This window comes from Perognathus longimembris, chromosome 1 (assembly GCF_023159225.1).
Source record: "Perognathus longimembris pacificus isolate PPM17 chromosome 1, ASM2315922v1, whole genome shotgun sequence".
Taxonomy (NCBI): Eukaryota; Metazoa; Chordata; class Mammalia; order Rodentia; family Heteromyidae; genus Perognathus; species Perognathus longimembris.
This window is the reverse complement of record NC_063161.1, coordinates 121465055-121477392: the sequence shown is the minus strand read 5'-3', so window position 1 is coordinate 121477392 and position 12338 is coordinate 121465055.

The following is a 12338-nucleotide window of genomic DNA, read 5'->3' as shown; positions in this document are numbered from 1 at the left end:
ATGCTCTGCTATGGCTTGCCTAAACCTGTACTAATTATTCCCAATAAGGGAGGCCATAGAGTCCATGTTTCTTTGGGTCTGGCTCACTTCACTTAGTATAACTTTTTCCAAGTCCTTCCATTTCCTTACAAATGGAACAATGTCATTCTTTCTGATAGAGGCATAAAATTCCATTGTGTAAATGTACCACATTTTCCTGATCCATTCATCTATGGAGGGGCATCTAGGTTGGTTCCAGCTTCTCGCTATGACAAATTGTGCTGCGATGAACATTGTTGGTGGGAATATAGAACTCCCCTATGACCCAGCAGCCCCACTGTTGGGTATCTATCCAAAAGCCCACAAACAAAATCACAGGCATGGTCTTTCTAAGGAGGTGAGTTTTAAGCGAAATCTAAGAAGACATTAAGAAACAAGCCACAGATGTATCTCAGAGAAAGGCTTTCCAGAGAGAAGGAATGAGAAATGCAAAGGAATATAAAGGGTATATTAAACTTTAAATATGGATCTAATATCTTATGTCTACCAATATTTGTCTGTAGAATCTTAATTTTAAACTTGCGATTGACATCTACCACAAAAAGGCACTAATAAAGCACCTGCTATGCCAATGTCAGGCTGATTGATGACTCTAGAAATTCAGACCCTAGTTCAGAGAACTTAAGTATGCTCTGAGAATGCTGAGAGATCCCAGCATCTGAATTCAGCCACTCAACTAGGAAAAAAAAAAGAAATTAACTTTTTGCCTCACATAATGCAAATGTAACTTTTAAGGGAGAATGAGGCTATCATTTGTAAGGTAGAAATAGAAGTTGGTCATTTACAATCTAAAGTACTCTTAAAAGTCATAAATCACCTGGTTATTTAATGATTTACTGACTTATCAAAGTCATCTCCTTGTTAGCTATTTATGAGTCTTATCATCTGAAGCCAGCTTCCAAGTTTAGAGGTTTATAAATGATTAGCTACATGTCTAAATGTACAATTCCTGCCTCGGAGTAATGCAAGATCCCCTCTTCCTCCTTCTCAGCTGGATGATTAGTCTGCATTCACTAACACAATCTTATACAGATCTGCAAATCATTCTGTTAATGTGTTCAATATAGTCCACTGGCAAAAAGGTCAGCGGAGAAGCTCAGTATGGTGACTTGACAGCTTATGTGACATTGCACTCTGTCTTTCATGGATAGAGGGAGATGTCAAGGGTTTGTTTTTATTTATACTTTTGAAAATTGGGATATCTTCAAGCATGCTTTCAGTTTTTACCCAACTGGATTCAGATCTCAAAAATTTTGGAAGCCCTTACAATGTTGAAAATGCCTACTAGAAACTCTTTTAAAAATCCTTTATTTTCTGATATATATGTGAGAAAATTATATAGAAAACACTAAGACGTAGAGATGGTTTGTGTTTCTATGCAGAATAAAATGTTTCATGTACTTTAGAAGGATATTTTCTAGATCAATGTAGATATACAGATAGGTACTGCATTGGAGAATAAAGCAATAATATAGTCTGGTTATACACAGATATTTAAAAGAGGAGTATAAAATCAAGATATAACATAGCATGAAGACTGTAGGAATCACTAGGACCAAGAACCTTCAAGTTTCCAGCTCTAAAACTTGGTATGTTTGATTTTTCTCTGAAATGACTAACCTCCTGACAGCTGATACAGTCTAATAAGCTTCTTTGTACAACTACTTAAAGATAAAAAAAAAACCAAAAACATGAATTTCCCTTAGTTACCAAAAAAAAAAAAAAAAAGGAGGGGGACATTTTCCAAAAGCCTGTATTCACAGCCAGTTTGACATGTCACTAGAAGCAATCTCCTTGACTAAGATCTACAACAATAACTACCCTTCTCATGAGAAAATGTATCCAAGGGTCAAATGGGATGGGTAGAGAGATATTTCAAACCCAAGAAGCAAAGTCACTGTCAATATTGCCCAAAGTGCAGAAAAGGAAACAGTTAATAGTAGATGAGCTAACAGCTGAGGCAGAGATGTCTAAGTGACCCTTTATTTGCGAGGTCCCAACTAACAGGATTGAGTCCAGACATCCGAGTACAATTAAGCCCAATCTTCTAAGTACATTCACAGAAACTTACCACACAGGAACTAAAAATCTGGTTAATCTAAATCCAAACAATAGAATCGAGATGTTGGTTATCAGTGTATTCCACAACATTTTCCTGGATCTCCACTTCCCTGGTTCATGGTAGAGATGCATCTCACCTAACTCACTGCTAGTGGGCACTGGCTTCTTGCTATATCAAGGAAAGAAGGGAGAGCAGAAATAAGGAAGGAAGGGGGGAGGGAGGAAGGGAAGAAGGGAGGGAGGAGGGAGAGAGGAAAGGAGGGAAATAGGAACGAAAGACAGAAAGAAAGAGGAAAAAAGAAAACAAAGAAATAGAAAGAAAAACAGGGAAAGAAAGAAAAAGAAAGTGTGTGTGTGAGAGAGAGAAGGAAGAACAAACAAGAAAAGAAGTGGAAAGTATCTCTTCCAGGCAACATCTCTAAAATGCCATGTATGATTTGCCTCATCCTGTGCTATAGTTATCATGAAAACAGCTTGAGATGTTACAATAAGCAGAGCTCCATGACAGCCTGTGTGGAACATGAGTGTGAGAAAGAAAGAAGTGGTTTTGAGCTAACCCACTAAGATATACACAGTTTTGTGGGGTTTTTTTTTCTGAAACATAAACTAACCTATCCTTCCCATTGTTAGATAAAACTCAAACTAAAAATTACTTACTTTAAATTAAAGCACCACATTTTTGAAGTCAGGATACATCAACAATTGGATCAGTACTTAGGAAAGACTAAAGGGAACTCAAGGGCATTATAAAATAAATTTAGAAAAGCATAATGAACTACTACTGCATTACATTAGAAAATACCTCTCTGATGATTGCATTGACCTGTCTGTCAAACACCATAGCTCATTTGCTCATTCACTCATTTACTCCTTCATTCATTCAATGAATATTTTTAGCGGCCTTACTACATGCTGAGCACCATGCTAGATACTTAGGACATAATGGTAGAAGATTGAAGACAGATGAAGCCTTTACAAATATACTGCTATCATAGTCTTTTTTACTTTCTATTATTCTATATTATGTGCTGATTATGTAATTCCATCAACATATGTCCCTTTTCACAATTAATTAGACCACTATTTTCCTTAGCTATATTTTTGTTCTAGACATATGCTGTAGATCAGTGCTTCCTAAACTATTGGGATTTTTTTCCTACTCCATGCAGACTTATAGATTATAAAATAAATTACTAGAAAATATTTATATGATTGGCCCCAGAGCAATGAGCTATAAAAGTTTCTAAATAATTACTTGAAATTTCTGTATTAGTATTCTTCCAGATGAGCTGAGAATTCACAGATACTCATCAGACGCTAGGTCACACTTGAAGGATGAGTGTTCTGGGAAAGCAATAGGTCTTAAGCAATAGTATTTTCCAGTTTTGTTTACAAAACCGCCTGCCTCTTAGCCACTGAAGTCATGAAGTTTCACATGGTGAGAACTTCCATGAATGGCAAAGCCCTCATTAACCTATTCAGCTCACCAACAGCACATTCATAGTTACTATTTTTAAATCAACTAATATTCCTGTAAGCATATTTTAATTCCTAGTTAGTGAAATGGAAAATCAATTTCATTTACCAGAAATAAAATAAATCTGTGGAAAAGAAATACTATGAAATTTTAGTTATTCAAGTCTAGGGGTAAGTTACGTATTTTTGTGTGTGTGCCACTCCTGGGGATTGAACTCAAGGCCTGGGTGCTGTCCCTGAGCTCTTGTGCCAGCATTCTACCATTTCAGCCACAGCTCCACTTCTGGCATTTGGGACATGTTATTATTCTTTCGAGAAGAGTTAACATTTCACTAACACCAAACTGAAACTATTTACTCAGCATAACCAGAAAACTAGGAGAACTTTAAAACAATAATACTTTCTTTCTATGAGAGAATGTTATTTAATACCTATTTTGTATTCTATCTAAAATCACCTTAAGAGCCAGTTATTCTCTCTCACACACTATACATACATATGTAACTATTAAATATGTGTATGTATTTTTTAAAGGGTGAAAATTTTAACTTTCACAGTTTAGGGGATGAGGTATAGTTGTCTTCTATGACCATCAATCCTTGGGACACCAATCAGTGGGTCATAGTCCATGGGGAAACTGTTTAACATGGGTGTTAAATGCCATGCTTCCTCTCCTTGCATCTGTGTCATTGCAGGTCATAGCTTTACTTCAGCTTATGCAAGTAGTATTTTCCCCAGTTGTAGATGGTCTGGGAAATTTATTTTCTTTTCTAGAATCCTACTGTATCAGCGAATATACAATGAGAAACCAAATAATTTGTATTTTCTTCCTTCTTTCATTAGCCGTCAGTTTCTTTTCCCAGCAAGATTTTTTAAAACACATTTTTGCTGAATGCCAGTGATCATCACTGTAATCCTAGCTACTCAGGAGGCTGAGATTTGAGGATCAAGATTCAAAGCCAGGACAGGCAGGGAAGTCCATGAGACTCTTAATAATAAACTCCTCACAAAAAGTCAGAAGTGGCACTGTGGCTCAAGTGATAAAGTGCTAGCCTTGAGCACAAAGAAGCACAGAGACAATGCCCAGGCCCTGAGTTCAAGCCTTGGAACCAGCAAAAATAAATAAATAAATAAATACAATTATTGGAATTCTGCTTTAACCTCTTAAAGTTACAGGTGAAACATTGTATCTGTCTTACCCACTTCTCTTCTATTGTTATAACAATTTCAGTAATTTTAACATTAGTGCTATTATCTACCAGGCCTCAGAGCTGTGTGGCTTAGCTTCTTGTACTTTCATAAGCTGACAACTGTGTCTAACTTAGAACATTACTTTGATATTAAGATTTTCCAAGAAATAAACTTCCATTTGTTTATTCCCTGCAAGTGGTTTCTACATCAACAAACATCAGATCCGAGCATATAAACACTAGGTCGAGCTGTAATATGTACAAGCTAAAGACTTACATTTGTATGATATTCCCAGAGATGCAGCACAAGCAAAATCTTTATAACCATGGAAAAAATCCTTCTGTAGACATTTCTTACCTAATGTTGAACTTTTATCAAAGGATTTTTTCCCAAGTAGTTGTTTCAAATAAATGCTAACCATACAGTGTATCCTCTCTTCCTCCAGGATATACAAACCACAGAATTCCGATGACTCACCCCAAAACAGCTTATGAATATGCCAGGAGCGGAAGGGCATGCTGTTTGGTTCTTTAAAAACTTCCTGCTAAATTGAAGAAATTGAGAAACTGAACGTACACATATTTAGGAATAACTATGAGTAATAATGAGAATTTAATCCTCATAGTCTTCAGAATTAACAAACAGGTTGCCTAACATGCCCAGTTATATCCTGTTTGCTATATATGTGATGCTTCAAAACATAATAACATAATATAAATAGCACACTGTTTCATTGTCACGACTGCTATTATCTGCATCCATTTGTTCACTAGATCACTTCTTAGAAGAACTATAAATGAAAGATCTTTTGAAACAAACTTATTACCATTGTGGTTGTAAAGGAAAAGCCAGGACTCAATGTGTAGAATTTTAAGGCAGTATTGGGCCTTCAAAAAGGAAAATCTGTAAAGGATATTAACTAAAATCTTGGATTGTTATATCAATCCTTTGATCTATCCATTACTTACCCTCTCTATGGCCTAACTTACCACATGTAAATTGAGAATAATAGTACTATCAATGGGTAAAGATATAATGATGATTAAGTAAAGACATGTTTGTAGGTGGTATGGCTTAGAAAATAAATTATCTAGTATATTGGGGCTGGGAATATAGCCTAGTGGCAAGAGTGTTTGCCTCATATACATGAAGCCCTGGGTTGGATTCCTTAGAACCACATACATAGAAAAGGCCAGAGATGGCGCTGTGAAGAAGCCAGGGACAGTGCTCAGACCCTGAGTCCAAGCCCCAGGACTGGCAAAATAAATAAATAAATAAAAATTATCTAGTATATTTTCCTTCTCCACAAACAGTAAATCTAAAGATCAAAGCCACTAGATGATGTTGGGAAGGTCATACACCTCTGCAGGATTAAGACAAGATATTATATTGCTGATATTAAAAGCATAGGATTTGGAGCCAGTCGAGTCAGGTTCACATCCTAATTTTCTAATTTACTAGTTACATAATATTGGACAAGTCATTAAACACTTCTGCCTGAAAGGTTACCTATAAAAATCACATCATAATATTACTTTTTTCACAGGAGTGTTGTAAAATTTAAAAAGTAATATGTGTAATAATGTGTGGGATAAAACAACTCATTGATAAACACTACTGCAATGTAATAAAGCTGAAAAGTTCTGGATTTAAAGAAATTTTCAAGTAAAATAAATGCCCAAAATAGAAGATCTTTCAAAATTATATCTATAAAATCGGCCCTACTCAAAAAGAAACAAGTATTTAGTTTCATTATGATCAAAGTAAGTGCATGTCTTTTCAGATCAAGGCACATATATTTTCTCTTCATGTCTATTTGTCATGTTTCCCCTTTTCTCAGAGAGGAACAAGCTGACACTTCAGTTTGGTTGGAGTGTGAAAAGAATGACAATATTGAGCTACCCGTGACATAGAAGTAGCCAATCCAACACATTTGTCTTTCTAATACAGACTCTATCCTTCAAAGTGTCTCCAGTAAAGGTACCTCTCCTCCACATTGCTGTCTACAAATGCCAGACAAAATGCAGAACACCAGAGCTTCCTTATTCTCAATACGTGGAAACAAGTGAGCAAGATTCTGTGTTACAAAGTATTTTGGTTCTTGGATCAATTTGTTCAAAAACCATTATGAATTACAAGTCAAGAGAAAACATCCTTTCTTTGCTAACTACAGATTCAAGTGTCATAGAGACTGTCGCTTTAAGAACTAGTGAAAAAGAGAAGAAAATCTTCAAATTCCAGGAAAATAAATCTGTATACTTTTATAACTCTTCTGAAGATAGCACAGAATTTCATACCTAGTGGATTCTTAAGATATGGTTGTTAAAAACAATAATCATAAGTAGAAAACAAATGAAGTATTTTAGGATTTATTGTATCCAACCTTTGACTGACACCACTAAGTCCCACTCCCTCCCACTTGGGGCCTAATTTGAAAATCCTTGAACTAGAGCCAGCAAGCCATGACCTCCTAGGTTATACCTGTAATTGCAAATGCCTTGATTTAAATTTTTTTTAAGGCTAATGTGGTGAAGGTGGTCCAAAGAAGGTCTCCCAACTTCTGTTTTATTTTACCTCTAGTAGCAGTTGACACATTGTCCTTGCACTGTCTTGAAATTCTACAAGTGACAGGAATCTCAAACTGAAGCTAACCTGTAACAGGATCTTAAGATCCAGATTTCCTGCCTTCAGTAAACATCATTGCTGACTTAAAGAGAAAGTATCCATGTGATCTTTGTACTCCATTTGTGACCTGAAGCATCCTAAGAAGCAAATGGGAATGTTTCTCGTGTGTAGGATTCAAAGAGCATGGACAGGCTGTGGTTCTCACAGCCCTCAAACCTTCCAGGAGAGAACTTCCTGAGCAAGTCTCTGCTTGCTCAGGGAACAGGGCAATGCAGACTGCTCCCTCCCCATCATACCACAGCCAAGAATCAGCTGGAGACAATTGTCCAAAGTTTCACATGCCTGCTGGCACAGCAGTCTTGCATCAGAGCCTCACCTGACCCTGACTCACTCCTAGATGAATAGCCAGGGCCCACGTATGACACATTCATCCCATGTAACTTGCCATTTTCCAGACAATTATACCCTGAAACATTTCTAAGATCACAGCCAAGATTCCAGTGTCACTGTGCATTTCCTCCTGTTTCCTCAGATGACTCTACCTTCCAAATTAATGCCTGCTTCTGTGTCAATCCCTAGGGCAGAAAGTGCAAGGCCTTCTTGAATGGGCTCTCAGTAGAAATTTCCTTAACTCCATTCAGTCTCACTGAGCAAGGACCAACAGCTTTCTTAACTGCATCTGAACATTATTCCTGAGACCAGGAGTGGTGGAGGCTGTTTTCTTATAGGGGAAAAAAATTTCTCTGATGCACTAGGTTAATCCTCAGTGCAGATATTGTGTTTTATTCTCACTATGAAAATCCAGCATGTCTGTCACAGCCACTCAAGGCCCCAAGGAGGAAATTTGAATCAACAACAAAATGATGCCAAAGTAATAGATGATTCATAAGCCAGTATCATTCAGTAGACCAGGCAGCCAGTGCTTGCTCTTGTGTCCTGACATATTCAAATAACACATCTTCCTCTCCTCAGGGTCAGAATCCACATCTTACTAGCTTGTATACACCTGCACCTGCAAAGAGTGGTACGAACAAACATAGGTATATTCTTTGTTCCAGAAATAAAGAATGAATAAAAATATAATTTCAGGAATAAAAGAAATAAATTCTTTTATAAAAGAAGGGAGAAAAAAAGAGCCTGACAAGTCAACATTTATTCTAAACATATGGTAACAACTATTTTCTTTTTTTTTTTTTTTTTTTGGCCAGTCCTGGGGCTTGGACTCAGGGCCTGAGCACTGTCCTTGGCTTCCTTTTGCTCAAGGCTAGCACTCTGCCACATGAGCCACAGCGCCTCTTCTGGCCATTTTCTGTATATGTGGTGCTGGGGAATCGAACCCAGGGCCTCATGTATATGAGGCAGGCACTCTTGCCACTAGGCCATATCCCCAGCCCAACTATTTTCTTAATTAAAAAGTAAACCTATGAAACTAAGTTGTATGTACATGGTCAAAAGGACATAAATAAAATTTTATTATTACACTCAAAAGAGTTGGGAGAAAAGTTTCATAACATATTTTTTAATTATCAAGTTGAATTCTTGGATTGGTAGGAGGATCAAACAAGTAATTTACCAAAGACTGGAATGTTCAATATTTTTATAATTTAGAAGCAAGTGAGTCCCTGAGGGGAAAAGTACAAATCAATAAGTACATAAATAAACAAGCAAATAAATAGAAATGGGTGGGCATTTAGGAATTGTTGGGACATAAATACATGACATAAAAAAAGACCACTTCAAAGACAAAACTAGGAAAGGTGTGAGTTGTGTGTTTACTGAAATACTTACTACAAGTAACTAAAGGAGGAAGCGGGGGAGGGGAAGGAGGAAGTAGAACCAGACATATAACTCTCTACCTCTCTCTTCCTGGAGAATCTAGTGATTTTTAATTATAAATGATAATTAATTGTAGCTCCTAATGATTAATAGATGCAAAGCCAGGCTAAGAAGGAAAAGATGAAGAAAAACAAACATGTGGGAACTGTGCCCGGGCAAGGTCATTTGAAAATACTTGAGGAAGGTGGGAGCAGACCCAGTTAAACTGAAAGTGTGTGGAGCCATCCCCCACCATGTAGGAGGGAGACACTGCCCACTAGATGCTTCCAAGGCTGTATATGTCAGTTCTACATAAGCAAATATTATTGAATACAGCATTACTGAGTTCCGCATTTTGCCCTACCAGTTTTATCATCTTTTAGCTTGGTGTTAGCTCATAGCAGAAACTTATCAAACAACTGATGGGGCAAAAGATAACTGACTATATAAACTCTGAAACAGACTGCTTAAGTAACTTAGGCAGGCATTAAGTGCAGCTCTAGTACATGCTTTTGAAACAACCAGGGACCTTGTCTGTGAATTTGAACCTACAGGACTGTAGCACAAACAAGGAAGTTCAGTAAGAATGGTCTCCCAAGCTGGACAAAACTGAACTCTTATCTATTCTCTGCACCTGTAACTACTTGGCTTTTAAATAGTTTGCCCTTTAACTTTGCTTCATGGTCAGCTGCATAACCAAAGTAATGCCCAAGATCACGTTTCTGTTGTGACTAATCTCTACAAAGCATACCAAAGGGCAGAAAAGGGAGACACCTCCCTCCCCTCCCACCAGTAGCAAGGAGTCCATCGTCCCTACATAGAGAGATGAAATGTGCAGGAACCTTAATGTGTGTGTGATTTGCTAAATGAAATGTAAAATAAAGCACTGAAAATATTTGGGCAATGTGAGATAGAAATAGTAAAAGAAAAGAATTGAGCCATTGCCAAGAATTTCTGCCTTTGAAAGAAAATATTTGGAAGAAATAATGATAGTATATACAGACTTTTCCTCTTCTTTTAAAGAGTAATTTAAAAGGACATTGCTCTCCCAAAACGAGATTAAGTAATCAATTTAACGGCATACTAGAAAGCCTCAAAATTACCATTATTAGATTTTATGTTAGCTAAACATTCACCTATTTATTGATCAGGTAAAATAATTATTGGCATCTATTATGCAGACTCTGCTCCCAGAACTCAGGATACATAGGGAGCAAACCAGACAAGAATTTCTGACAGAAAAGAACAGGCACCCTAATACAATGTGCAGAATCTAATGCTATGCCAAGGCACAGGAACACGGTCACAAGAAAAGAACATAATCGTTAGTGGCATGCGAGACATTGTTTCAAAGTCAATTTTGCCATCAAAGGACTGTGCAACGTCTAGAGTTGGCTGATCTCTGAATGTATGCTAAAGGAGACATAATACCTTTTAGTATTGTTGTTGGGATAAAGCAAGATAAATGTCAATTAGGATTAAAACTGACAATCATCTGCTCTAACTGTCCAGTATATCTTCCCCAAAGAGAATATAAAAAAAAAGAAGAAAAGTAGGAGCTTGAGAAAATGTTGATTATACATATATATGTAATCAATATATGTATATAATTAATATACCACACATATATATAATATGAATGCAGGCTGACTAAGCAAGAAAACCAGGGAAACTTTCAAAGTTAAGTAATTGCTTGAGCTAACATTTGCTTTGTGTGCACCTGTTAATTCATTGGGGAACAAACGCTGAGATGTAAAGGAAGGAATTAAACTACACACGGCAAAGATGACATCATCGAAGGCCCACCCACATACTTTCTTGTGTCTTCCTTAGATTTGTGTGGGAAAAAAATATCTATCAAGAAAAATCACCAGCAAAATCTTTCTCTCACACAAATTTAAAGACTTTTGGTCACAATCTCTGTAAAAATCTTAAGAATAAATTTAAAAATAGAAATTTGGTCTGAGATTCCTAAGTTGTTGTACTTAGTTGTTTGCTCCATAAATCTATATAACTACTTTTACTTTTTATATTTTGGTCTCACTTGAGTGTGGATGCCTAGAGTCTTGTATAATTTATCATCTGCCAGTGTATTTTAGCTCTAGCTTCCATATATGAGAGAAAACATGTGGCATTTGTCTCTCTGAGTTTGGCTTACATAACATGACATGATTTGTTCTAGGTCCATCCATTTTTCTGCAAATGACATAATATTATTCTTCCTAAGGGCTGTGTAAAATTCCATTGTGCATAGGTCCCCCATATTTTGATCCAATCCGCTAGTGTAGAGAATCTATGTAAAATGATCCTGAACTGCAAACAAGTTTAATTCAGGGTATTTTTTGTTTTAGCTTTAAGGTTTGATATAGAAGTTTGTCACAAATCCCAAAATTTTAAAGGCAGAAAAGTAAAGATAGAAATGGGAGAGGTATTTTCCAGTTTAACAAGCTATATGGTCTTGCTACTTATTTTACTGAAAAGTCAAATATCGCATGTCTACTTTCTTTTAGTTATATCCAAATTACTCATTTGAGACTCTTTTAGAAAGTGATCATTTGCCACTCTAATGAAGAAGTGAAGGTCTTACAATTTATCACTGAACCTTTAAAATATGACTTCATTTTCAGGCATGTTCACTTCTAAATCTGAATTTGGTAGTGAGTTGACTAGCAAGACTGCTTCACCCTCATCCCATTTCAATGTCTTTCGAAAACACACAAGTGAAATTCCTACATATTTGTGTCCAGGTTTGTTACACTCAGCTGACCCACCACTCCCTAGCCAGAACTTCAAAGGAAGCTGTGAACACAGTGCTTGTTATAGCTGGAGGATCATCCTGAGTCTCTGCCTGCTTACTCTTGTAATGTTTGGGACTCCTTTCATCTCTGGTCCTCAGATGCTGCCACAATGACCCAGTTCCGATGTTTGTCTCTAATCCCTAGTTGGAGCTGCCACTGAAATTCTTCTGTTTTAACTGATATCATGACTGGCCACTTGGTTAATTCTCCCCATCTTATAACCTTGGAACAAAAATCTCTCTAAGGTCAGCCTTAAAAATCCCAAAAGACAGAAAAATGCAGCCTAGTCAGACCCATAGGACATTCTACCTCTAGCCTCACTAGAAACTATAT